At 39.3% G+C, this 26917-nt stretch overlaps 1 protein-coding gene and 1 pseudogene across 20 annotated transcripts in view; both read left to right on the forward strand.

Moving 5' to 3' along the window:
* Positions 1-26917, forward strand: part of ANO10 (anoctamin 10) — a 328446-nt gene that overhangs the window by 200600 nt on the left and 100929 nt on the right. The gene's annotated exons all lie outside the window — the stretch shown is intronic.
* On the forward strand, positions 1762-8404 carry LOC100455371 (large ribosomal subunit protein eL20-like; annotated as a pseudogene).

The following is a 26917-nucleotide window of genomic DNA, read 5'->3' on the forward strand; positions in this document are numbered from 1 at the left end:
AAATTAGGTTTTGGTTTCTGATCTGTGCTTCTGAAATTTGACATTCCTTAGGAATAGACCACTAGGGAACCATGTTTGTCATGGCTACAATGGGGTTGCATATGTCAATATATACAGGTAAATAAATATATACCTTGCTCTTTGTAATGGCTACAGAATATTCCACAAGGTCCAGCTTTTCTCCTGTCAGTAGGCATTCTGATTGTTTTCCGATATTTTGAGTTACCAGCAATGTAACTTTTCTATACACATACCCTTTTTCAATAGAGTGTATATTCCTAAAAGCAGGATTGCTGGATCAAAGAGTAGGCACTATTTTTAGTAGGTACAGTGAGATCATTTTCCACAAGTGTCCTGATAACTTATTTATGAGAGCTCCATTTTCATATACCTTAGTGTCTACTTGCTCTTAATAATATTTTTCCCGGCCAGGCCCAGTGGCTCATGCCTGTAATCCCAGCACTTTGGGAGGCCAAGGTGGGCGGATCATGAGGTCAGGAGATCGAGACCATCCTGGCTAACATGGTGAAACCCCGTCTCTACTAAAAATACAAAAAAAATTAGCTGGGTGTGGTGGCGGGCACCTGTAGTCCCAGCTACTCGGGAGGCTGTGGCAGGAGAATGGCGTGAACCCAGGAGCAGAGATTGCAGTGAGCCGAGATTGTACCACTGCTCTCCAGCCTGGGGGACAGAGCGAGACTCCATCTCAAAAAAAAAAAAAAAAAATTTCCCAAATTGGATAGACAAAATGTTGTCTGAGGTGGCATTAGGTTCAATTTCCTGACCAGCATTGAGAAAAAATACTTTCTTATTATGTTGAATGGCCACTTGCCATGCCTCATCTGTGAAGCTGCCTACACATGACTTAAGCTCATTTTTCTTTTGAGTGTGGTTTATCTTCTTCTTGTGAATTTCCAGCAATTTTGTATTTTAAGTATATTAACTCTTTGGTCACATGTTACAAATATTTTCTTCTATCTGTTGTTTAGCATTTTAATTTTGTCTCTGGCATACATTACATACATACTTTTTTCCATTTTTTATATAACCCAAGTGTATATTTTTCTTTGTTTCTCCTGGTTTCTTGTCTTGCTTAAGACTTCCAAATAATCCTCAAAATTTCTTGGTGGAGTTTTGAATTTTGTTTGCTATGTGTCTTATTTACATTTAGATGTTGAATTAATTTCAAAATTATTTTTGTTTTTTAAAATTATTTTTGTTTTGAAGTGGGAGTCTGACTTCATATTTTCCAAAGGAATAGTCATTTGTATCATTTATTAAACCATCTTTTCCAGTAACCTAAAGTACCACTTTTATCATGTGTTATTTTGAGATTCTCTTCTATTTCACTGACCTTTTTGTCTGTTTTTGAGCCAATCCATATTGTTCTGATTATAGTTGTTATAGTAAGTTTTAGTATTTGTTAGGGCAAAATTTTTCCTAAAAATTTTCCTACTACAATTTTTCTCTAGAAATTTGTTGATAATTCTTTTACATTTTTTTCTATATAAACTTTAAAATTACTTAGTTCAGCTTCAACAAAATTCATTAGGCCCTGATTGAAATTGTGTTAAATTTGTATATGAATTTTGGAAGAAATAACACTTTTGTGATGAGTTTGTCCTCCTAAAAACGTATTCACTGTCTCTGTTTGTCGATGGCTTATTATATATCCTTCAATAAAATTTTTTAGTTCTTTCATATAAGCTCTGTACTTTCCTAGTTTTTCGTTGGTAATTCATTGCATTTATTTCTCTTGTAAATAGTATTTTTCTAATCAATCTTCATTTTTAACTAGTTATTACTGCTATAAAGAAGAGCTTTTGAAAAATATATCCCATAACTACTAAGCCCTCTTATTAGTTATAATTGGTTGTTAGTTTTTCTTGGGTTCATACTCATAGCTGCAAATAAGGATAATGTTTTCTTTTTTCTGCTAATACTCATACTATTTATTTATTTATTCATTCTATTTTTCATTTTTTGAGATGGAGTTTCGCTCTTGTTGCCAAGGCTAGAGTGCAATGGCACGATCTCAGCTCACTGCAACCTCCGCCTCCTGGGTTCAAGCAATTTTCCTGCCTCAGCTGCCTGAGTAGCTGGGATTACAGGCGTCCGCCACCATGCCCAGCCAATGTTATATTTGTAGTACAGATGGGGTTTCACCATGTTGGCCAGGCTGGTCCCGAACCCCTGACTTCAGGTGGTCCGCCTGCCTCAGCCTCCCAAAGTGCTGAGATTACAGGCGTGAGCCACCACGTCTGGCCACTTATACTAATTATTTTATGTTTGCTCTTATTGCATTAGCTAGGGCCTCAAAAACAATATTGAAAACATCTCTGTCTTAGTCTTTACTTGAATAGTAATAGCCTTATTATTTCACCATTTAATAAATTGTTTGCAGGCTGGGAGTGGTGGCTTATGCCTGTAATGCCAGCACTTTGGGAGGTAGAAGTGGGAGGATTGCTTAAAGCCAGGAGTTCAAGACTAGCCTAGACAACAAAGCAAGACCCCATCTCTGTGAGAAATTTGAAAATTAGCCTAGTGTGCTGGTATGTGCCTGTAGTACTAGCTACTCAGGAGGTTGAGGCAGGAGGATCACTTGAATCCAGGAGTTGGAGATTACAGTGAGCTGTGATCATGCTACTGCACTCCAGCCTGGGTGACAGAATAAGACTTGTGTCTTAAGTTGTTTGCTGTGGGTTTGTAGTAAATGATTTTTATTTAAGTATATTTTTCTACTTCTATTTTAGATCATTTTCTGTTTGTTTATCTTAATTGGGAATAACTATTGTACAGCAAGTGCTTTTTTAACCTTTATGTTTTTTTTAATCTTAAATTATTTTTTATTGTGTTTCTTACCTCATTCAAGAGCTAATGGTCCTTTTTTGTGGAAATGTGGTAGCCTGTTTAGTTGCCATTATTTTAAATAATTTCAATAAATAAATGGCATATTAAATAAATTGTCTGATGTCCTGAAGAACAGGCATTATCAACTGTTTGAAGCATCAATTTTTTTTTTTTTAATTATACTTTAAGTTCGGGGTTACGTGTGCAGAACGTGCAGTTTTGTTACATAGGTACACACGTGCCATGGTGCCATCAACCCATCACCTACATTAGGTGTTTCTCCTAATGTTATCCCTCCCCTAGCCTCCCATGCCCCACAGGCTCTGGTATGTGATGTCCCCCTCCCTGTGTCCATGTGTTCTCATTGTTCAACTCCCACTTATGAGTGAGAACATGCGGTGTTTGGTTTTCCGATCTTGTGATAGTTTGCTGAGAATGATGGTTTCCTTTCCCTGCAAAGGACATGAACTCATCCTTTTTTATGACTGCATAGTATTCCATGGTGTATATGTGCCACATTTTCTTCATCCAGTCTATCATTGATGGACATTTGGGTTGGTTCCAAGTCTTTGCTATTGTGAATAGTGCCGTAATAAACATACATGTGCATGTGTCTTTATAGTAGAATGATTTATAATCCTTTGGGCATATGCCCAGTAATGGGATGGCTGGGTCAAATGGTATTTCTAGTTCTAGATCCTTGAGGAATTGCCACACTGTCTTCCACAATAGTTGAACTAATTTACACTCCTACCAACAGTGTAAAAGTGTACCTATTTTTCCACAGGCTCTCCAGCATCTGTTGTTTCATGACTTTTTAATGATCACCATTCTAAATGGCATGAGATAGTATCTCATTGTGGTTTTGATTTGCATTTCTCTAATGACCAGTGATGATTAGCATTTTTTCATATGTCTGTTCACTGCATAAATGTCTTCTTTTGAGAAGTGTCTGTTCATATCCTTTGCCCATTTTTTGATGGGGTTGTTTGCCTTTTTCTTGTAAATTTGTTTAAGTTCTTTGTAGATTCTGGATATTAGCCCTTTGTCAGATGGAAAGATTGCAAAAATATTCTCCCATTCTGTAGGTTGCCTGTTGACTCTGATGATAGTTTCTTTTGCTATGCAGAAGCTCTTTAGTTTAATTAGATCCTATTTGTCAATTTTGGCTTTTGTTGCCACTGCTTTTGGTGTTTTACACATGAAGTCTTTGCCCATGCCTATGTCCTGAATGGTATTGGCCAGGTTTTTTTCTAGGATTTTTATGGTCCTAGGTCTTAGGTTTAAGTCTTTGATCCATCTTGAGTTGATTTTTGTATAAGGTGTAAGGAAGGGGTCTAGTTTCAGTTTTCTGCATATGGCTAGCCAGTTTTCCCAACACCATTTATTAAACAGGGAATCTTTTCTCCATTGCTTGTGTGTGTCAGGTTTGTCAAAGATCAGATGGTGGTAGATGTGTGGTGTTATTTCTGAGGCCTCTGGTTTTTTCTGAGGTGTTCTGGTTTTTGGAATTTTCAGCCTTTCTGCTCTGGTTTCTCTCCATCTTTGTGGTTTTATCTACCTTTGGTCTTTGATGTTGGTGACCTCGGTTGGAAATGCAGAAATCACTCATTTTCTGCTTTGATCTCGCTGGGAGCTGTAGACCGGAGCTGTTCCTATTTGGCCATCTTCCAACCTTTATGTTTTAATTTATGGTTATCTTTTCACTTAAAAACGTAATAAATTATGTTGATAGTTTTGCTAATTTTAAGCTATCTCTGCATTCCTGAAATAAACCATGTTATATTATTATATTATATCATATTCTGTATATTTTTCTGTTAATTTGTTACTGATGGTGAATCCACATGGGTTTGCAGCAACTTCAGTTCTTGCATCTTCAGAAGGATTTGACCAAGGGGTAAGGCAGAAGGAGAGACCAAGGCAAGTTTTAGAGCAGGAGTTAAAGTTTATTAAAAAGCTTTAGAGCAGGAATGAAAGGAAGTACAGTACACTTGGTGGAAGAGGTCCAAGCGGGTGACTTGTGAGATGAAGTGTGCAGTTTGACCTTTGACTTAGGGTTGTTTGTTGTTTTTCTTGGAGATAGAGTCTCGCTCTATCCCCCAGGCTGGAGTGCAATGGCGCAATCTTGGCTCACTGCAGCCCCCACCTCCCTGGTTCAAGCGATTCTCATGCCGCAGCCTCCTTAGTAGTTGGGATTACAGGCACCTGCCACTACGCCTGGCTAATTTTTGCATTTTTAGTAGAGATGGGGTTTCACCATGTTGGCCAGGCTGGTCTCGAACTCCTGACCTCAAGTCATCTGCCTGCCTCAGCCTCCCAAAGTGCTGGGATTACAGGCATGAGCCACTGTGTCTGGCCTGCCTTAGGGTTTTGTATGTTGGCATACTTCCAGGGTCTTGGATTCCTTCTGATTCTTCGCTTGAAGTGAGATGTCCACAAGCACAGTAGCCTACTAGTGCTTGGGAGATAAGCATGCACAGTGTGTTTACTGGAGTTGTACACACGCTCACTTGAGGTCCTTACCAGTCAAATGTCCCTGGAAGGTCATATGCCATTTAAACCCCACCCCCCTGCCATTCTGCCTCTTAATATGCATGCCTGAGCCCACTTGTCCAACTTGTAAGGTCTTATTGGGAAGCTGCTGCTCACCAGTTTCAGGTGTTCTCTGTGTATTAGGAGACTGCCTTTCCCTGGCACCGGATGTGACCAATTATTATTTTAGAAAGAGAGTCAGCAACTGCCTGACCATCACCTGATGGTTACCTGACATTCCAGGTGTGTGTGTAGGGGGGTGCTGGGAGCACCCTTCTGCCCTCCTCATGCCTGACTAACTACCTACTGTAACAAATTCACTTCTGGGTTCTATTTGCCAGTACTTGATTTAGAATCTTTGCATCAATATTTGTAAGTGAAATTGGTTTCTGTTTTTGTTTGTCATACTTTGGTATTAAGTGTGTTCTGGCTTTTTAGAATGAATTAGGAGGAGCCTTCCATTTTTTCTATGGTCTAGACCAGTTTGAGTACATAGCAAGTATCTGTTCTGTGATGATGCCTACTGCCCAATATTAATAAGGCTGTAGAGTATTACTGAGTTTTTAATCTTCACTATTATGATCTTAAAATATGACCTTGTTTTAAAAGGAGTCCTCTAAAATACTTTTCTCCCCCTCTTCCAAGTTGCCAGGTTTTTGGTTATCTCATTGTTTTGCTTTTTATTTCACTTGTGTTTAGATAAAAAGTTTTTAAATTTCACATTTTTAGGCTGGAAACTTATTGCAACAGGAGGGAATATTTAGAGAGGAGAGGAACACACACACCATGCAAGACTTTTGTTGTGGCATAGTTGGAGATCTGAGAAGGGGAAGGAAACTGGATTTATCAGAAAGAGGGAGGCCAGGGCTAAATGTCAAAGCCTGGCTGTAGCCCTGACTCCTATAAGCTGAGTGACTTTACGCAAGCCTTCTCTGACTTCAGGCTGTTTTTCCGTCATCCATGTATCACGTTGAGAACGGCCTAATGTAATTGCTGTGAGGATCAGAAGAAATAATATTCAAGGACTTCTGAACCCTGAAGGCATTATTTTGATGCAAAGCGTACTGTTGCAGGCTTATTTTTTTCCAGTGATTCGTTAAAACAGAATACTTCTTCAGTGAAAGGAGATTTTTATTGGTAAGTGTTTAGATAGTTGTTGATTTTTGTAAGATAGTTTTTTTTTTTTTCTTAAATCAGGGCCTCTAATGGTCATGAGATTAAAAACAGGTCTTAAATTTTACCCCTTGTTTTTTTTCACCAGGCAAAGAGACTGTTTTGTAGCAAACTAGTCTTCTAGCTCAAAGAAAAGAGAAATAATTTTTTTTCTGCCATGCACTTTCAATACCAGTTAATTGAACTACATGTTCTGAGCACCTGAAATGAAATTATTGACGAATTCATTCTGTCAGACTGTGTAATCTCCTAGTCTTATTGTGAAAACTTGCTGCATCCTCTTGTGCCCCTTGTGTCTTCCTTCATGGGTCACCCTAAGGGCCAAGGGAGAGCTTTCCCCTTGGCCCTCTAAAGGTTCACTGAAAAATCAACTTGCAAAAGGCAGATTAATAGGAGAAAAGGCAGATTTATTTAACATGTGTACATGGGAACTTTCAGAATGAAGATCCAACCCCTCAGTAAGGTACAGAAGCTTATATACCACCTTGAGGTTATAAAAATAATGCAGGCTCAGAGAGTGGCCAAAAACAGATTTTAATGGCAAGACAGGTTATAGGGGAGAGAATAAAGGAGGCTTGGCTAGCAAAAGTGGCCTTGTTATGTAGATGAAGCCTCATAGCTAGAAGCCCTCAGAGAGAATAGATAGTAAACGTGTCTTTTCAGACTTGTAAAGGTGTCAGACTCAATCTCTCCCAGATCTGTGAAAGGCCTAGAAAGGGAAAGCCTGGCTGCATTAATGGAGATTCTCTACAGATGCAAATTTCCCCGACAAGAGACAGCTTTGCAAGGCCACTTCTGTCTGCTGGCCCTGTGGCAGCCATTTCAAAATGTGTCAAGGAAATATACTTTGGGGTAAAATATTTTTATTTTCTTCAAGTGCAATTAACTGTAAAGACATAAACTGTACCTTTTGCGGGTGGCGGAGAGGACGCCATGAAGGCCTTGGGCACACTACGAGAGTACAAGGTGGTGGGTCGCTGCCTGCCCACCCCCGAATGCCCACACCGCCCCGCTACCGCATGCAAATCTTTGCGCCTAATCATTTGTCGACAGGTCCCACTTCTGGCACTTCGTATCTCAGTTAAAGACGAAGACGAAGAAGAAGGCTTCAGGGGAGATTGTCTACTTGGGCAGGTGTTTGAGAAGCCACCGCTGCGGGTGAAGAACTTGGGCAGCTGGCTGCGCTAATGTTACTGGGGGTCCTTGCTCCCGGAGCTCCCAAGATGGTGGCAGGCCGCTTCCAAGATGGTGGCAAGCCTTGTCTTCTCTGACCTGGGGTTCTTGGCCTCACGGATTCCAAGGAATGGAATCTTGGGCCATGCGGTGAGTGTTATAGCTCTCTTAGAAGCCGTGGGTCACGGAAGAGAACCGTAACCCAGTGACTAGTGTTCAGCTGGATTAGGACAAACCCGTGCAGGAACAATGGCAAGTCTTTAGCCCGATGGGGAGCGGCAATGGGCGCCTCCCTGGATCGGGAGCACAGCGGACACCCTGTCGGATCCGGAGGTATGGAAGTCAGCAGCCGGTCTGCGAAGGTGGCAAAGGGCGGCAAACAGCAGCTAGTCCTGCCTCTCATTATGACTCCCGGAGCGGCACCTACAACATGTACCGGCAATACCGGGACTTGACCACCGCGGGCGCTGTCACCCAGTGCTACCGCGCCAGGGCCCACTCCGTCCAGATCACTCCACCAGATGAAGGTGGAGGTGATCGCAGCCAGCAAGTGCCACCGGCCGGCTGTCAAGCAGTTCCACGACTCCAAGATCAAGTTCCTGCTGCCCCACCGGGTCCTGCGCCGTCAGCACAAGCCACGCCTCACCCCAAGAGGCCCAACACCTTCTTCTAGGTGCAGGGCCCTTGCCTGGGTGGGCCCCCGGTGAAAAAAAAAAGACATAAACTGTAAATGCTTAGACAATTGGTCATGCGTGTTGGCGGAGAACACGGCCCCACCTCCATGATGTAAACCAAAAATAAAATCCTAAGTCCCCCCACCAACTGAATGGACCCTCTCTTGGCCAAGAAGACCTCAGAGAAACCTGAAAAACTGTGTTCTTGGCCATGATGGGAAGAGAGGTTAGATATACCTTGTTATATCCTCTCCCTTTTGGAGTTTAGGCACAACTGACTAGCATTAACATTGAAATAGAGATCATTAGACTGATAAAACAGACTTTGTTGCCACAAAGAGTGGCACATAAGATAGCAAATTCCAACCTGATTCTGGTATAGCATCACATGACAGCAGACCCTGAAGGAAATAAAAATATTTTACCCCAAAAATATATTTCTTTGACATATTTTGAAATTACCCTGCAAAACTGTCTCTTGTTGGGGGGAATTTGCATCTGTAGAGGTATCTCCATTAATGTGGCCAGGCCTTCCCTTTCTAGGTCTTTCTGGGATCTAGAAGAGATTAAATGAGTTTGTCACCTTTAAGATCTGAAAAGAGACATTTACCCATCTATGTTCTCTGAAAGCTGCTACCTGGAGGCTTCATCTGCATAACAAGAACCTTGGTCTGGCTGGGCCTGTAGCTCACACCCATAATCCCAGCACTTTAGGAGGCTGAGGTGGGCTGTAGCTCACACCTGTAATCCCAGCACTTTGGGAGGCTGAGGTGGGCAGATCACTTGAGCCCAGGAGATTGAGACCATCCTGGGCAACATGGTGAAACCCCATCTCTACAAACAAACAAAAAAACCCAGGCATAGTGATGTGTGCCTGCAGCCCAGCTACTCGAGAGGCTGAGGTGGGAGGATCATTGAGTCTGGGAGGCTGAGGCTGCAGTGAGTTGTGATTGCGGCACTGCACTCCAGCCTGGGCGATAGAATGAGACCCTGTATCAAATAATAATAGTAAAGAGCCTTGGTGTCCACAGCCCCCCTTAACTTAACTCAGGCATTTCTTTTGTCTTTAAACAAAGCTTAATTCTTTCAACCAATTGCTAATCAGAAAATGTTGGAATCCACCTATGACCTGTAAGCCCCTGTTTCAAGGTGTCCTACCTCTTTAGGCTGAACCAATGTACACCTTCCATGTATTGATTTCGTTTTTGCCTATAACTTCTGTCTCCCTAAAATGTATAAAACCAAACTAACCCAACCACCTCAAGCACACCGTTTCAGGACGTCTTGAAACTGAACACTGGGCCATGGTCACTCATATTAGCTCAGTATAAACCTCTTGAGATATTTTACAGTTTTGTTTTTCTGTTAACATTTATCAATCATATGGGTAGTATTGACTTATGAATCTTTTGAGCAATGTGAGGTGCTGAGGCAATTGATTTTAGTTTTTTGTGTCTATTGCATGGTTAGGAACCAGACCAAGTGTTACGTGTTACCCTAGAGGCATCAACATGAACTGTTACTTTTGAATCTATTTCTAGCAGCTTGGCTTCTCTGATGAGATACCATTTTACAATGCAAATGGAAAGAACAAAAAACACACCACCTGAAGACAAAAATTGTAAGGTCACCAAAACTCTATAAAAATGTCCCATTACTAAACTTATGAGTAAAAGGTTTAAGGTCTGGAAGCAGATCTTTTTTACTTTTGCTAGAGTTACCCAGGAAGTCATTATTTCCACAGGAAATAAACAAAGAGACATTTTCTTAAAAACGAATGATCATCTTGTTGAATTCCTGCCTTGTGGCATTTGATGCTGATCATCCATCCATGTCCCAGAGCACAGGACGCTTATAGCATAAAATCATTAGTTAGAGAAGATATCATTAATTCTCAAACATGACCAAAAATTGAATCTTTTAAGAGACAAATTTAATAAACATTCTCTTTCTTTATGACCCATGGCCTTTTTCATGGATTGCCTACCCATTACGAGTTTCTCCTGGAGACTGGCCCTCCTCCCTCAGCTGACTGCAAGGGTACAGCTTTGCTCCTAGTGGGGACTGTGTCCCCATCCCTGCCCTGTACCCTGCCCAGTGGTGAGCACATGAGCACCCACCCTAGGCTCCACCCTGCAACCCATCCTTCCAAGGTTTGAAATTGCCTCAAAGAGTAGTCTGTCTTGGTCTGGCTGCTCTCCCAGATTGGAGGGATGTGAGATTAGGAGCTATTGGCCAAGGCCTTTTTGGTCACACAGTCTGGGACTCAGAGAGAGCCCCTCAGAAGCTAGAGAGAAGTGGAAGTAGGAACTCAGCAAAGAAGAGGCTTCAGGGTCATGCCTAGCCATCTTTGACTATTGGAAGGTTATTGTGTTTCCCTGGGTATGGTGTTTTGGGGGGCATAACTGTGTTGGGAGCAGTTCCTAGGGGCAGAGTTGTTCACAGTTCACATAGCAGGTCTCACACTGGGGAGCAGGTGGCATATTAGATGATTGTTCAGGTGCTTCCAATCCTGAGATCCCATGGTTCTCTAAAGGCATGTCAATGAAAAGAGTCAAACTTTGTGAAATATTTGAAGAGACTTATTCTGAGCCAAATATGAGTGACCCATGGCTCATGACACAGCCCCAGGAGATCCTGAGAACATGTGCCCAAGGTAGTTGAGCTACAGCTTGGTTTTGTACATTATAGGGAGACATAAGACATCAATTGGCCCGGTGCAGTGGCTCACACCCGTAATCCCAGCACTTTGGGAGGCCAAGGCAGGTGGATCACGAGGTCAGGAGATCAAGACCATCCCGGCTAACACGGCAAAACCCTGTCTCTACTGAAAATACAAAAAATTAGCCGGGGGTGGTGGCACGCACCTGTAGTCCCAGCTGCTCGGGAGGCTGAGGCAGGAGAATTACTTAAACCCAGGAGGCGAAGGTTGCAGTGAGCCGAGATCACACCATTGCACTCTAGCCTGGGTGACAAGAGCAAGACTCCGTCTCAAAAAAAAAAAAAAAGAAAAAAGACATCAATCAATACATACAAGATGTACACTGCTTTAGTCTGAAAGGTTCTGCAAGGTTCAGGCACTGTGGACTGTCATTTTAGTGTGATTTGGAAAGCCTCTGGCTTCCAGGTCATAGGTGGATTAAAATATTTTCTGATTGGCAATTGGTTGAAAGAGTTATTATCTAAAAACATGAAAATCAGTAGAAGGGACTGTCTGGGTTAAGATTAAGTGATTGTTGAGACCAAGGTTTTATCATGCAGATGAAGCCTCCAGATAGTGGGCTTCAGAAATAATAGATTGTAAATGTTTCCTATCATTTCTGTCAGTCTTAAGGTCTCTGTTTTGATGTTAATGCTGGTCAGCTGGGCCTGAATTCCAAAGGGAGGAGGGTATAATGAGGCATGTTCAACCCCCCATGTCCCATCATGGCCTGAACTAGTTTTTCAGGTTAGCTTTGAAATGCCCTTGGCTGAGTGAAGGACCCTCAGTCAGATGGGGGAGCTTAGAATTTTATTTTTGGTTTATAGGCACAAATTGAGTATCAGTCTTAGTACCTGGCATAATTTAAAAACTACATTTTACTCATTTTCTTCACTTACAGTTGACCAAGCAAATTCAGCTTTTTTATCTAATCATATTTTGTTTTTATAAAAGTAATACATACAAATAATTTTAAAGGTCAAATATTCCTTTAAGAGTAATAACAAAAGAATGAATGGGTCTCTGCCCTTTCCCAATTTCCTAGAGTATATGACTCAAATTTTTAGCCCTTTTTCTGCTGTTTACCTCTATATTTCTAAATACTATGTTTTTCAGTTTTATTGACTCTCTACTATAAAATATGAATGTCTTTATGTTCCATCTTGCCAGTGTAATTTCACATCACAACTTTTGGTTAAATCAGTGATTGTATTATTATACAATTAGTATATTGTATTATTATACAATTATTATACAATTAGTAATTGTATTATTATACAATTATTATACAATTATTATACAATAATACAATTTAGTGATTGTATTATTATGCAAATTGTATTTGTAGATAAGTACGTAGTGTGCCATGATTATGTTTCCTTAAGCATAATTGAGTTGAAAACGGCCTTGTTTTTTCTTTGTTTGGTTTGTGTGTACCTATCATTGATTCTTTCCTAAACATAGTGTGCTTAAACACACCAGACAGCCTCTCAGTGTATTGTGTTGTTTTCCTTGGAGAGGGTATTCCTGGAACTGTGGTGTTCCCTTCCCATTTGGGCAGTTCACCTCCAGACTGGCTGCAGGGTTTCTGTCCTCACTTCCCAACTTCTTGGGAATTCACTTGGCTTCTCGTTTCCCACCCCTTTCTTGTAACCCCCTCCTTTACCTTGGCAGGTTCATGAGAGATAGTTTGGAATCTTGCATATCTGCAGACATCTTTATGCCCATCTGCCCTCCAAATTTGGAAGACATTACCCATTGCCTCTAACATTGCTGTTGAGAGCCTAATGCCAGCCTGACCCCTGATCCTTTACACGGGGTCTGTTCATTCTCTCTGGAAGCTTTCACAGTCTTCTCTTTATCCCTGGTGTCTGACATTTCACAATGATATGCCTTTGTGGTCTCCTCGATCAGAGGGACTTAACACTTGCAGACACCTGTTCTTCAGTTCTGTGAAATCCTTGAATTGTTTCTTTGAGAATTATCTTTTCTCCATGTTCTATCTTTATTTCTGGCCCTCTGTTGCATTTTCTGGACTTACCATTTGTTGTATGTTTTCCCCCTATTTTTGGGTCTCCTTCTTTGTTTGGGTTCTTCTGTCTATTTTGAGATTTTCTTGACTGTATTTCCCAATTCTTCTATTGAATGTCAGCAATCATAAGTTTAGTATCCAAGAGCTCTTTTTTATTCTCTGAATGTTCCCACCTCCTTTTAGAAAATAGCATTCTGTACTTTATTTCATGAATGCAGTATTATCCCTCTGTACTTTTCTTCTGATCTCTGCCTTGTCTCTGTTTCCTCCTAATTCCTCTTTTAGTGGAAAGGCGTTTTCATTATTGTGTTACTGCCTCTGGTGCTGCCTGTAATTCAGTCTCACGTGATAGGAAGTGTTTTGTCTTCCACTGGATGAGAGAGGGGATGGGGCTCTGAAGGATAGAGAGGGGACAAGGAATGTCTTCTGCCCTTCTGCAGCCCTTCTGGGGGCCTAGGCTCTATCTCCTGGGGTTCTCCAAGGCCCGGGCACTGTGGGCTATCATTTTATGGAGATTCAGAAGGAGGGGAGAGCAGATGTAAGTTCATCTGTTTAATCCAGAGGTCTCCCGGGTCTCCAGGTTCCAGTATTACACGTTGACTTTAACCATTTGGTAATTAACTTTTCTCCTACTTAGTCTATCCACTTAGAAATGTCTGCAGGCTTCAACTTTCCTTTTTCCCTCCCTCCTTTCCTTCCTTTCAAAAAGCTCTCTTCAGGGCAGATGTACCAATCACATTTCATTAGAGGTCTTTACTTCTCTGGTTCTTTTTTATTGTTGAGTCCTGTGAATTTGATAATTTTTCATAGATTATTGAACTTTAGATTGACCAACTTCTGAATTAATAAATATATTAAAATTTAATATTTATTTTTTATTTCTAACTTCACCTACTTGAAAAAGAAAGCAACAACAACATTTAAAATGTAAATAGGATAATTAGGTATAGAAACTTTCAGAGAACATCTGGGATAACAGGGACTGTGTGTTTTTACCATATAAGACATGATACAGTTGTTATACAATTAGGCCTTAATGCTTGCTCTTATATTTTCATGTTAGCACAAGTGAAAAGGAAAAGGTAGTGCCTCTTTTCTGTTATTAAACAAAGGATCAGGGAACCTTGATTAACACAATAATCTATGTCCTCAAGGATAGTTTTAGAAAACCATTCAGGTGGTTCACTATAGTTTCTAAAGTGCCCTAACTTGTGGAGGCATTTCTGTAGGGGGCTATAATATTATCAAACAGGTACTTGGGTTTGCTTTTAGATGCTCTAACCTTAAAATGGAGACAATTTGGAAGTCTAAGGATATATCAGACTTTTTAAAAACTATTTGACTTCTCAAGCTTTTGCCAAATGTTTGATCACAGTCAATTTGTTATTGAATTATCTGCTATGTATGTATGGTGTGAATAATCTGTGTTTGAAAATGAGAAAAATTGTACTGTGTCAAATATGAATACTACATAGGAGTGACAGCTAAGCATTAATATAAATTAATTACTTGTGCGAAAGACTTCTCCCCACTAGGAGGACAGCCTGTGTTAGCACAAGCACAAACCATCAGAGTAGACAGAGCCACTATTTTTCTGATTGTGATGATGTTGGAATTTCTCACTCACACATGGTCACTATAGTGAAATGAAAAAAGCATGGGTCCTGGAGTCAGACAGCTAAGATCCTGGCTTCAGATCTCTCTAGCTAGGGGAAGTTACTTTCCAGACCTTAATTTCTTAATCTATAAAATAGGTGGTTAAAGTCCCTACTTTAAAGGGTTTGTTAGGATTGGGCTTTTCATTTATAAAACACATAGCACAGTGGTGAGGTCATAATAGATGGCTGCTGTTTTTTAGGTTGCTGATTTCAGAATTATCATTTTGCATAGAAGAGGCAACTTTGACAAGGACATTTTAAGGCATCTGTTCTGACTAACCCCAACTTCCATCTCCAGAACCTCACTTCATGTGACTCGTATAGACAGCTCACTAACTCTGTGACCTTGGCCAGGGTACGTAACCTCTCTGATCCTCAGTTTCCTTATCTGTCTATTGGGAATAAATGTAGTCTCTGCCTCATAGGGCTGTTGTGAGCATTAAATGAGTAAATATATGAAAAGCACTTAGAATAGGGCCTGGCACAAGGTAAGCATTGTGGTAAAGTGTGAACTGAAAAAACAGGGACTACTTCCTTAGAGACGGGCCATTGGGAAATCACTTCTCGACATGCCACCCTCACTCCCTATGTGTGCCTCTGGTGTGCAGGTTGGCGGGCCCCTGCCAAAGTCAAAGAGGTCTGTCCAATTGTAAGTGATACTGGCTCTTTTTTCTGCCCATAATGAGCAACAGGCACCTTCTATGTTAATATTATGCCTTGCCCAAACAGGAAGACCACGTCACCTTCGTGTCTTCCTGTGTGCTGTTGTGTGTGAACACACCCAAGGTCGACTGACAGTATAGGGGATGTTAGAACATTTAAGATGAGGGGTAATTTGTCATCAGGCTATTCCCTCCTGCTCTGAGCTTACTGCAAGTACAGTATTATGGTCCAGGATCCAAGGAAGCATTAAGAGTTTTAGATCTGCGTTGAGATTGTTCCATTTGATTCGCAGATGACTTTTATGTGATGACATTTTGATTTAGCACTTAAAATCACTTAAAATTTAGCACTTAAAATCACTTAAAATAACTGTCAGCTGTTATTAACAATTATCTTAATAAAATGAAATTGAAGGTAATAGATGGAGTATGTCTTGCCTCATTTTCTGTCCATACCACTTAGGACAGTCCCTAGCATATGGTAGATGCTCAGTAAATGTTTGTTTGAGTAAGTAATTTATAAATTATTTTCATATTCATTAATAAAAAGGGAGAGGTAGTACATCTTTTTTGTGCATCTGCCCAAGTTTTATCCACTACAATACCTTTGATATTATTCTAGCTTTTCTTAACAGTTACAATAATACTGTATCTTTTCAACATCATATCATCTCAATATGCTGATCAGTTTTAATTTGAGGGATAATGAAGGATTTCTCTATTTGTAAACCAGTAGATAAATAACAGGGCTTGTCTCTAGGGAGAATACTGTAAGGTGGTAGAGGGGTGCAGAACAGGAATGAATGGAAGATCTTTTCTGTATATTCTTTGTCTTTATTTTTTAAAACTATGTATACACATTACTTTCTCAAATGAAAGAAATTTTACCCATGTTAAAAGAAAAAAAAAACTCTTGTATTTGCCCACTGTGGAGATCTGCCTGCATTGAATAGTACAGGGAAATTACTTATTGATCAGCAAATTGCTTATTGATTGGCAAGGTTTGCTATGTTTTCTTTCTTCTTTCAAAATACATGCTATGGTCATGCATGAATTCAGGGATAGTCTTCATTTTCTTTGAGCAGTTAATCTTAGGCTATCTCATTATTTTAATGTTTATTAGTGGTATAGCTTGCTCATACTAAGTTCCACAAAGTGATCTAACTCAAGATTTCCTGGGAAGATGGTGAAGTAAGGCAAAAAAACAATAAAAACTGCAAAGAAAAAGGAAAGTAAGGAGAAAACTCCATAAACCAAGAAAAGGAAAAGTAAGGAGAAAACAGGGAGCTGGCAGGGAAGTGGTGTCCGTTGCATCCTACAGGTGTTGAGAAGTTTTTATCTGATATAACGTGAAGGACAGACCAGCTTCAGGAAGACACCAAGAACCAGCCAATGTCTTCCCTTCCTGAGACAATTGGTGGGATGACATGAGAAATGAATTTAACAAATGCTAGTAGACCACTACAGACCCCGCTAATTGGAGATCAAAAGCAGGCCTAGAAGAGGTAGAGACTCTTTCTACCTTAGGATTCAGTAACATTCACAGACTGGGTACACGGATATCACCAAAATAAACTGAAAACTTGGGGGCAAACTTCAGGTCTACCAACAATTATTCTTTGGAATTTTCTTTTGTTCTCCTTTGGTTTTTATTTAGACGTGATTAAATACATGATAATTTTAGGGGGAAAGTAGATAAGCTAACAGAAAAAAATACTGTAAAACCCAGAGAAAACCAGTTAACATTGTAAAATGACAATAATGAGCAAACAGTGTATCAAAATATATGATTCTGAAGTAAATCACATAGAATAAATATGAGATAATGGCCATGGACATTTTTGAAAATAAAGCCACAGTAACTGAAAAATTATGATACTGGCACCAGAATAAGTAGACAGATAAATAGAACAGATCATAAAGTCCATGAACTGTCAAAAGTATAGATACATACAAATTTGTAGGCCAGGTGTGGTGGCTCACACCTGTAATCCCAGCACTTTGGGAGGCCGAAGTGGGCAGATCATTCGAGGTCAGGAGTTCAAGACTAGCCTGGCCAACATGGTGAAACCCCATCTCTACTAAAAAATAAAAAAAACTTTGCCAGGTATGGTAGCACACACCTGTAATCCCAGCTACTCTGGAGGCTGATGCAGGAGACTGCCCTGAACCCAGGAGGCAGAGGTTGCAGTGAGCCAAGATTGCGCCATTGCACTCCAGCCTAGGCAACACAGCAAGACTTCATCTGAAAAACAAAACAAAAACAAAGAATCCCCCCACAAATTTGTGATAGGCATTTTTTGCCAGTGGAAAAATGATTAATTAGGTATTAAATGTTGCTGGGACAAATGGCAAGCCATTTGGGGAGAGTGGATAAAGCCTTCCCTTTTTTAAAGTATACACTGAAATGAAATTAAGTCAAGTTAAATATATGAATATAACAAATTAAAACCATAAAAGGACTGGAAAGAATTATAGGTGAATATTTATCTGATCTTTGGGTGGGGAGACCTTGACTATGAGAATGACACCAAAGAAAGAAACTCTAAGAAAAAAAATTCACAGGTTATTCATGCTAATGTTGTGTGTAAGATTCAAGACCGAGAAGGAGCTGTATGTCCAACATTAGATAATTGAATAAATGTTGACCCATCCTTATAATGGTATATCTTGCCACTATAAACATAAAACTGTATGTAAGTATTTATCCTTGGAAAGACAGCCGTGACATAGTGCTAAGTGAAAAGCTTATACAGGCGTATGTATAGATGTTTGCTTTTGTATAAATGGCCTGGGCGGATATAATCCAATGTTAACACCAGTAGTTTTCTCTGTCTATTAAGATTTGGGTAATTTATTTATTTTGGCTTTTCTGTGTTTCTTTCTTTTCTCCTACTATAGTGATTATATATTTAAATAATCATGTCTAGTTAAAAACCAAAGGACAAAAAAAATTCTACAAAATAATTAGTGATAATAAAATCGGAGAGAAAACTGAGCTTCAAACTCCCCTCTTGACTAGATTAGATAGATAGATTTCTTAGAAAGATTTTGGGGACCATCTGTTTTGTTGCATGATAACAGCATTTCTTTATGTGGCAACTTGAATCTGTAATGACCATAAATGCAAATTTCTTTAAACATAAAAATCAAATACATGTTTTCATTCTAAAATACCACTAAAGATCATATTTTTAAATGATGATTTGTTATAGGTGATATTTGACTTATTTATACATTCATTCTTTTTAACCAGTGTTTGTTTTAATTTCTCTGAATTAAACATCAAAGAGCTGTTTTAAAATATAAATTTATTATGGAGAACCAAAGTTAGTGAATATGTCTCTTAATGAGAGCTTTGGCTAAGCCAATTAAAAACATTTACAAGTCAAAAATGTAATCAAGGAGAGATTGTTTTAGTTTATTGTCCACCAAGAAGCTTAGCTGCCAGCAAGAAAAACTCTCATTTTCTGGGGAAATGTTGCTCCTCCTGCTTTGAGCTCTGCAATGTTTTATCGACTTGGAAAAACAACATATTAGTTTTGATAATCAAGCCTGATAAAGTCCTCTGAGCCCATCAGTTTTCTCTTGTGAGCTGACAATCTTCTAATGTGAAAAAGGAAGAAATTGGGGTGGGCGGGGGCAGGGAAGTACTGAAACTTGCAGCAAGTGGTATGACCACGTGTAATCAGTCTTATATAGCCCTTTATATCCTAGGTGGAAATCAATAATCATCATTTTGCCTTTGCTTGAAATTGCTTTATACCAAAACCAAAAAGGCCTCTGTTATACCACTTTCTCTCAGTTGCACACAATATAAAAATGCTCTTTGGACCATTCCAAAACTGTATACACATGCTGGCTGGGAGGAATGAATGAATGTGTGTGTTTGCTCTGAACCCTCCTCAGCCCAGCTGTGTTGTCACTTGGGCTGCACTCTCACTGTCATCACCAGGCTTCTGTCACTGACTCCAGAACTCTCCATCTTCAGAGGTTGTAATTTTCTTTGTATAGCCTTCCTCACAACCCCACCCAGTAATTGCCATTTGTATAAAAATACCTCAGGATCATTCATTCATTTATTCCATATTTAAGCGCTGCAGAACATCCTATGACGTCCAGGGCGGCTCCCCACAACAAATAACTTTCCTGTCCAAAATGTCAGCAGTGCTGAGGTTGAGAAACCTTCAGTTAAATCAACTATTTTCTTCAGCATGTCTAGGAACTGTATTGGGCATAAAGTGATAGAAGAGCGAATGGGATTTCTTTCCTCCCATTCTGGTAAATTGGCACATGAGAAAAGTCAACAAATAACAAATAATGACAGTGGCATGTGGGAGAGGCGCGTGTGGCACTGAGAGCACAGGGGTGGTCATGCTCTCTCTGACTGTGCCTGTGGGGCTCAGAGCATTCCAGACCAGCTTTATCATGGTAGGCAAGAGGAGCAAGTAGAGTGACGTGGCAGGAGCCTAGCAGTGAGGAAGAACGTGGCTTATGACATCCAGGAGGAGAGTGTAGACGGCACTGGGCATGGAATCAGGCCAGCAAAGCGGACAGTGTCTCGTCATGAGAGATCCAATACTGGGCACTGATCACATTTAAAAGAGACCAGAGAGACATAATCAAATGCTGTGCATGAATTTTGACTAGATTCTGTCTAGTAGGAAAACAGCTATAAAAAAAAAAAGACATTTTGGACCAAAAAGCTTCCAGAGAGGATTTCACAACACACTGATTTGCCAAGATTAGTTTTGTGAATGATTTTTCTCCACTTATTATTTTGAAATTTTCAAATATACAGAAATGCTAAAAAAGTTCAGTGAATAGTTGTATGCCTTTAATCCAAATTCTGTAATTGTCATTCATATTTATCATTTTGCTTATATTTGCTTTATTTTCATGTATATACATGCACATACAGACACATGCAGATAAAAACACAACTTTTTTAAAAATGAACTTCTTGAAAGTAAAGTGCAGACATGAAGGCAATTTACCCTAAATATTTCAGCGTACATCTCCTAAGAATAAGGATAGTCTCCTATTTAATCCCATTGCCGTTATCACATTATGAAAATTAACAAGAATTTCATAATTTCCTCTAAAATCTAGTCTATATTTACATTTCCCCAATTGTCTTCCGAAATTTTTTTTATAGAATTTTTTCCTCCTACGTCAAATAGGAAGAGCCAGTCAAAATTCATTGCATTTGGTTGTTATGCCTCTTTGGTCTCTCTCTCTCTCTTTTTTTTTGGCTAGTCAAGTGCAGTAGTGAGAAGGGTGGGGAAAGAGTGGAACAAGGAGTTCGATCTGTAACTGACCGTGAACAATCAATTGAGATAACTCACTGTGATAACTTCAGACCCTCTTTTTTGGTCTCTTTCAAACTTACACAGTCCTATCACCCTTTCCCCCTACCCACCATATCAGTGACTTTTTTTCATTTAAAAAATTTTAAGGGCTTTTAAAAAAAATTTACATACAGGAAAAGTCATACTTTTTGGTGTAAAGACTTGTGTGTTTTTGTATTAATTCATGTAATAATAATCAAAATTAAGAAATAGAACAGTTTCATCCTCCTTTCCAAATTTCCTTCCATTGTCAAACTCTCTCTCTACCCTTAACCACTAATCTGTTCTCTCTCCCTACAAGTATGGCCTTTCTCAGAGTATCATATAAATGGAAACATATAGTACATAGGCTCTTAAGTCTGTTTGTTTTTCACTTAGCATAATGCATTTGAGATTCATCCATGTTATTGCATTTACCAATAGTTTGTTCCTTTTTTGTTGCTGAGTAGTGTATCATCGTGTGAATATACCACAGCTTGTTTTTCCATTCTGTAGAAGAGGAATATTTTGATTTTTTTCCAGCCTTTGTGATTTTGAATAGAGCTGTCATAAACATTTGACCTTTTTTTCATCCATTTATTTGTGATCTTCATTGATAAAGTAGCCATGACATTGATTTTTGAAGAGGCAAGGTCAGCTTTCCTGTAGATTGTTCCACAGTGTGGATCTGGTTGTTTCCTATGATGTTTTGTTTCATTTTTCTTAAAAAGAAATTTTTTTAGAGATGGGATCTCACTGTGTCACTCAGGCTGGAGTGCAGTGGCACTATCATGGCTTACTGCGGCCTCAAACTCCTAGGCTCAAGTGATCCTCCTGCCTCAGCCTCTTGAGTAGCATGTCCAGCTTGCTTTGTTTTCTTTTTCTTTCTTTTTAAAATACTTGCTCCTCTGTCACTATATTATATTGGAAATTGTGTCTAGAAGCTTGGGATTTCATCATAATATGGGAGTACCTATGGGAGTGTATCATTTATAGGAATGTCTTCAAGAAAACTGGTTACATGTGGAATTTAACACCCTTGATGTTCACCCAGACGCCCTGAACACTCCACCTCTGCGGCAGAGGGACATGATGAGGTTTTGGATCAAGAGTAGAAAATCTAGACTTGCAAGGAATATTCCATTTCCTAAGCATTGAATTTTAAAACTTTGTCTCTTCCTAAATGTGAGACATTTTATGGCAAGCAAGTAAGGAAAAAATAAATGTTTTATTTATACTTGATTTTTTTCCCAATGTTTCTGTTTTAATGGATATACTTTTTCTGTTAGTTAAAACTGGGGTTGAGTGTTTGATGTTTCTATAAATAGGTTTCCAACTGGGGGAAAGTGTTTTCTAAATATTTCCTGGGTCACCAGAGCAGTGTTATGTAAGAGAAGAAATCATTATAGCATCCTTCTAAAAATATTTTAATGGAAAATTATTCTACAATCAGACTGTATCTGTTTAATGATGTAACATTAAACGGTCTTGATTTACAATGTAATTTATAAATTTATAAACTTAATTTTTTTAGAGCAGTCTTAGTTTTCTAGAAAAATTATGCAGAAAGTAGAATTACTGTATATTGGCCAAGAGCGGTGGTGCACACCTGTAATCCCACCACTTTGGGAATCAGAGGCAGGTGGATCATTTGAGTTCATGAGCTTGAGATTAGCCTGGCAACATGGTAAAAACCACTCTCTTTAAAAATCACAAAATTAGCCGTGTGTGTGGTGACATGCGGCTGTACTCCCAGCTACTCAGGAAGCTGAGGTGAAAGGATTGCTTGAGCCCGGGAGGTCGAGGCTACAATATGCCAAGATTGCATTACTGCACTCCAGCCTGGATGACAAAGTGAGACTCTGCCTCAAAATAACTAACTAACTAACTAAATAAATAAATAAAAGAATTACCAGGCTGAGGCTGGCAGATCATGAGGTCAGGAGATCGAGACCATGGTGAAACCCCGTCTCTACTAAAAATACAAAAAATTAGCTGGGCGTACCTGTAGTCCCAGCTACTCGGGAGGCTGAGGCAGGAGAATAGCATGAACCCGGGAGACAGAGCTTGCAGTGAGCCAAGATCGTGCCACTGCACTCCAGCCTGGGTGACAGAGCGAGACTCCATCTCAAAGAAAAACAAAAACAAAAACAAAAGAATTACCATATATCTCCTCTACTCCCCATAGCCCAAACAGGTTCCTCTGATCTTTTCACTGTCTCTATAGTTTTGCTTTTTCAAGAATGTTGGAATCATTCAGTAGGTAGCCTTTTCAGACCTGCTCCTTTTACTTAGCAGTATCCATTTAAGATTTCTCTATGTCTTTTCATGGTTTAATAGGTCATTTCTTCTTACCATTGAGTAATATGTCATTATATAACTATACTACAGTTTGTTTATCCATTTATTTACTGAAAGACATTCTAATTGCTTCCAATTTGGGCAATTATGAATAAAACTGTTATAAAGTAGAACGTAGTTTTTAAAATACAACTCCAATTGTTGATACTTCTTTGAAGTTCATCAATGTCTGCATTTGTTAAGCTTTACATTGACTATTTACCCACAGTATGTCCAAGAATGTTTCCGGACGGCACTAGCCATCACAAAAGCAGATGATCAAATTCCTTGCCTCATGGAGCTTCCTGTCTATCTAAGAAAGAGCTGGATTATATTTAAAATATATGTTTGTGGGTGTGTGGAATTAATGTATATACAGACATATGTGAACCTCTACAAAAACTTTTAAAGACTCTAGTCATTAGAAGAAGATTAAACACTGAGTATAGAAGTATGTTTAAGGATAATGGGAGACTGAAGGCCATGGACTTCCTTAGTGGGGGTGCTCTGGAGAAGAAACCTTTGACTGTGATACCTGTGCAATGACCACCATGCATCTCATATTTAGGGTAGCTTCATTTATAAAGGTAAAAGCACTGGTTCTTGGCACTTCCAGAAGCCTTCAGAATTTTCACTCCTAACAGTGCAGTTAATGAAACAACTGAACAGGACCTGGAATATTATAAAAGAGAATAGTGAAAGATTCTTGACAGGTCATGTGCCTTCAAGTCCTGTTAATTTGATGAATCAGTAGGAGATGAAATCAATATAAAACTGAAGGAATTGTCCACGGGGCAAATCACTAAAAGCAGCTGATTAGGCCGGGCATGGTGGCTCACGCCTGTAATCCCAGCACTTTGGGAGGCCAAGGTGGGTGGATCACGAGGTCAGGAGTTCGAGACCAGCCTGGCCAACATGGTGAAACCCCATCTCTACTAAAGATACAAAAAAAAAATTAGCCGGGCATGGTGGCACACGCCTGTAATTCCAGCTACTCTGGAGGCTGAGGCAGGAGAATCGCTTGAACCTGGGAGGCGGAGGTTGCAGTGAGCCAAGATCGTGCCATTGCACTGTAGCCTGGGTGACAGGACAAGACTCTATCTCAAAAAAAAAAAAAAAGCAGCTAATTGATGTAGGATTGAAAATCCAGCCAGGCGTGGTGGCTCACACCTGTAATCCCAGTACTTTAGGAGGCCAAGGTGGGCGGATCACGAGGTCAGGAGATTGAGACCATCCTGGCTAACACAGTGAAACCCTGTCTCTACTAAAAGTACAAAAACTTAGCTGGCTGTGGTGGCATGCACCTGTAGTCCCAGCTACTCGGGAGGCTGAGGCAGGAGAATCGCTTGAACCCAGGAGGCGGAGGTTGCAGTGAGCTGAGATCGTGCCACTGCACTCCAGCCTGGGTGACAGAGCGAGACTCTGTCTCGAAAAAAAAAGAAAAGAAAAGAAAACCCACTGAGATGTTTAGGGAAGAGATTTGAGTTACCACCACCACAGTCTGATCTGCTGAGATTGTTTAGTTTGAAGCCTGGATGCATTCATGAAAACAGGTGAAACATTAGGTGCTGTGGAAACTTTGTAAAGCTTGATTTACATTTAAAGTTTGATTTACATTTAAAGTTTATGTGAGCTCCAGAAATCCCGAAAATTCACTCTTTCTTTCTACAGTCCTAGAAAGCCATGTACACACATACCAGGCACATGGTGACAGTTCTTCCACTGGTGCAGCCTTTGCTCTGTCACTCTTTGACTCCTTCACAGGAAGCTTCCATTCTTCCGGGGCTCTTTCTGTTACAGGAAAGTGTTTTGGGTCAGAGAGAATCCTTTCAGCATTTCCCAAGGGCCCATGTGTCAATACTGTGCTGCACACTGGGGATGCCATGGTGACTGAAATAGTTGTGGAAATTATGAAACCAACTTGTAGAGTAGACCACTTTGTGAAATCCTTAAGGATTACCCACCTACCAGCATTGTGCCCACAGCAATTTTTTAAACACATAAGAAATCACTGCTAAAAATTATTAGACATTATGGCCAAAGCAGGAAAGTAATTTTGCTATGAAAGGAAAATAGCTTGTGGATTGAAAGGATTTATAATTAAAGCTTAAAATATGACCTAGATGCTCACATTATACAACCCCAGGCACCACAAAAGAGTACTTATGCTCAATGCTAAGAACTCCATCACTGTGATGAAAGCTAAATAAAGTGTCTGTGTTTTTCCGTGTAGTTTCATAGCTATAAATTGACTGGAAAACTCTAAATTTGTTTCTATTTTCTTTTAATTGTCTTTACAATTCGGTTTGTGAATCTGTCTGACACTGTATTACTGTTGCAGTTAAAATTAGAAGAGTTAAGGAAGGATCACTGCATTCTACCTTATGCACTATTCTTCATCAGCTTTCTTGAAGTATAATTTACATACAATAAAGAGGACCCATTTTAAATGTTCAGCTTGATAGGTCTTAACAATTGTATACATCCAAAATCACCACCACAAGAAGATTCAGAACATTTCTATCACTCTGGAAAGTTTCCTCCTCCCCTCTGCAATCAGTCCCTCCTACTCCCCAGTGCAGGCTGTCACTGAAGTGCTTTCTTGTCACTATAGATGACAATGGCCTGTTACAGAAATTCATATAGATGGAATAACATAGTAAGTATTCTTTATATCTGGCTTTTTATTTAGCATAACGCTTTTGAGATTCATCCATGTCATTGCGTGTAGTTTGTTGCTTTATATTGCTAAATATTTATTCCATTGTATGAATATACCATAGATTTCTTATCCATTCACCCATTAATGAGCATTTGGGTTGTTTCCATATTTTTACCGTTATGAATGAGGCAGCAGTGAACATTCTTGTACCCATTTCTCATGTGCATATGTCTTTATTTCTCTTGGGTAAATACTTCAGTGGAATGACTGAGTCTTATGATAAGTATATATTTAACTTTATAAGAAATTTTCTAACTGTTTTATAGAGTGGTTTTAACATTTTACGTAAACTTCAACCAGCAATGATTGAGAGTTCCAGTTGTTCTAAATCCTTGCAAATATTTGCCGTTGTCAGTTTTTAGTTTTTTTAGCCATTCTGATTGATGCATTGATATTTCATTGTGATTTTAGTTTGCATTTCCCTGGCAACTAATGATGTTGAACATCTCTTCTGTGTTTATTAGCATACTATTTGTGAACATTCTGTTAAAGTTTTATGCTCATTTTTGTTGCATCATCTTTTCGTTATTGAGTTTCATGTGTTCTTTACATATTTGATACACAAGTTAATTGTCAAATATAATACATATATTGCAGATATTTTCCCCAGTGTATGACTTGCTTTTTCATTTACTTAACATAATGTGTTGAAGACAAATTTTTAATTTTTGGTAAAGTACAGTTTCTCATTGTGTGTTTGTGATTATTGCTTTTTTATGTCTTGTCAGAAAAATCTTTGGTTACCCTAAGGTCCTGAAGATTTTCTTCTATGAGTTTTACAGTTTTAACTTTTACATTTATATCTATGATCCATTTCAAGTTAATTTTTGTTTATAGTATGAGAGCGAGGTTAAGGTTCATTGTTTTCCTATATGAATATCCAGTTGTTACTCTAGTCATTTGTTTAAAAGACCCTTTTTTGTCATTGATTACTTTCGCACCTTGTCTACATTCATCTTGCCATATATGTGTGTCTCAATTTCAGGACTCTATTATATTCCATTTATATATCTATATTCTTACGTGTTGATTACTGGGTTTTTTTTTTTGTTTTTTGTTTTTTGTTT

This window comes from Pongo abelii, chromosome 2 (assembly GCF_028885655.2).
Source record: "Pongo abelii isolate AG06213 chromosome 2, NHGRI_mPonAbe1-v2.0_pri, whole genome shotgun sequence".
NCBI classification, from domain to species: domain Eukaryota; kingdom Metazoa; phylum Chordata; class Mammalia; order Primates; family Hominidae; genus Pongo; species Pongo abelii.